We start from the raw sequence: 2117 nt of genomic DNA, 5'->3' as shown, positions 1-2117 counted from the left end.
AAAAAAAAACTGGCTGTTCTGGTAAAGCATCACCATCTGGGTAGGAGAAGGCTGTGTGTCCCGAGCCAAAGCTAATTAATTTGAATCAGCAGTACAATGTGTGAAAATATGGTAAGGAAATGATGCAATGCTTAACTTCAGCATTTTATACTCTTAATAAAAAAAAAATCTGCTAGAATTATAACTGTATTATGTCTTCCTAACATGAGAAAATAATACACACAAATATACATAAAAATGCAAATACAAACATATCTAATCAATATAAGTCACTGTATTATTTGCTTTTAAAAATATGGAAAGGTCAATCAATAGCAATTTCAGTGAAAAGCTAGAACATAGATTTAAAAAATCAGAAAATCTTAATAAAGAGAATAAACTGTGGTATTATTAAAAACAAAGGTTTGTTGTTTTATGACACATAACTCCAAATGCTTTTTCTAGCAGGTAGAAGAATTATGTTAAAAGCAGGACATCTCCACTCCTCCAGATGAGTTATGTGTTAGGCTGAAGTAAGGAGTACGGAAAGCCCAATTGCTCTATATGATATAAAGCAAGAAGAGTTTTAACTGTTGGAAGGAAGATGGGAACCTGGAGAGAGAAAAGAAAGGGACCAGCATCATGGAATTTTACATAAGAGAAACAGGGAAGAGACGACTTCTCTAAGAAGCAGAGAGCGGCACAAAAAGGACTTGGGAGCAAACCAATGGCAAACAGGTAACCTTTCCATTGTTTGCCAAAGAGTGTACTATGCACCTCTCACTGTCACCCTTACAGTATTTTCATATAACTCATGACCATCATTAAATATTTGTGTGTGTGTATAAAAATAGAAACTTTGAAAGAAATTCAGCAGGGAGCAGATGTCTATATCAGAGTCAGTGGTTCTGAAACACAACAATTTGGCCCCCTGGAGAACATTTGACAATGTCTTGGGGCTCTGTTGGTTGTCACAACAGGGAGATAGGGAGTGCTATGTCATGCAGTTTATGTTTACCCGGGATGACAATAAATGTTTTACATTCCATTAAACAGCCTTGCACAGAGAGAGAGAGAGAGAGAGAGAAAGAGAGAGAGAAAGAAAAAATATCTGTTGCAAAATGTTGATAGCAATGACATGGATAAATTCTGATCCAAATTATTGCATGTAAAAGCAAAACTATTATACAGAAGAGCAAGTTATGAGCAAAGAAGTTTTCTGGTGTAAGACAACAAGTTAGCAAAAATTCCCGGAAATTTTGCATAAAACTCAAAGAATTAAGAGATACCTCACCTTGCCTCAAAGGATGTGAGTTTACCAAGTTCCAGGGCAGCCATGTCTCTAAGAACATCTGGGTTTCTTTTCTATAAAAAGGAAAAAAAATGGTTAGTCATACATTAATTAATTTTAGGGCCAAAGAATCAATTCCAAAGAGTCTCCTGCTCCTCTACAGCAGTGGGAAGACATGTATAACTAATGACCTGACAAATCCCAATAAGGTAGATAGGGAGCTGCATGGTCTATGGCTTCAGTAAGCAAGGAATTACTCATACCACTAGCACGCTAACTGTCTAAGATATAGGACTGCCATGCTTTAAAGAGCAGGTTCCTGATGACACAAAATATTCACCAGGACATAGAACCTCAGTCTCAACCCTAGGCCTGTCCATCAGTACTGTCCCCAGACGGCTTGGATTCTAGGATCTCTGAAGCTCATCACAAGTACAGATTCAGTGTGGTTCTGAGAGTTTCTTAGTGCTGAGTGCCAACAGGAAGAGCACAGGTAGCTCCCTTGAAAAGAGAAGGAAATGATTTTAATGTTTTCAGCCTGTGGGGGAAGAAAAGTGTGAGGGGCAAAAAGACCCACTACGAATAGTTAAGTCAGTACCAGCCACTGGGCTAACCCAGGGTCCAGGTGAGGGTAAAGCTGATAGGATGGACTATAGGGATCCTGAAGCTTCTGGGCACATAACAAGAATTTAGTGTGATCCCCACAAATAAAGTGGGACTTAGGCCGCGTTTTCCAGCAGACACGGAAAGCAGTTCAAGGAGGATATCCAGGCCCAAAAGGAGTATTAGATGGAATTCCTGAGTCTATCCCTCTTGTCTAGGTGAAGGTAAGGGGAAAATGCAGCTT

This window comes from Mandrillus leucophaeus, unplaced genomic scaffold, assembly GCF_000951045.1.
Source record: "Mandrillus leucophaeus isolate KB7577 unplaced genomic scaffold, Mleu.le_1.0 Scaffold368, whole genome shotgun sequence".
In the NCBI taxonomy this organism is placed as follows: Eukaryota; Metazoa; Chordata; class Mammalia; order Primates; family Cercopithecidae; genus Mandrillus; species Mandrillus leucophaeus.
The sequence above is the reverse complement of the archived record's forward strand: the minus strand, read 5'-3'. Positions refer to the sequence as shown.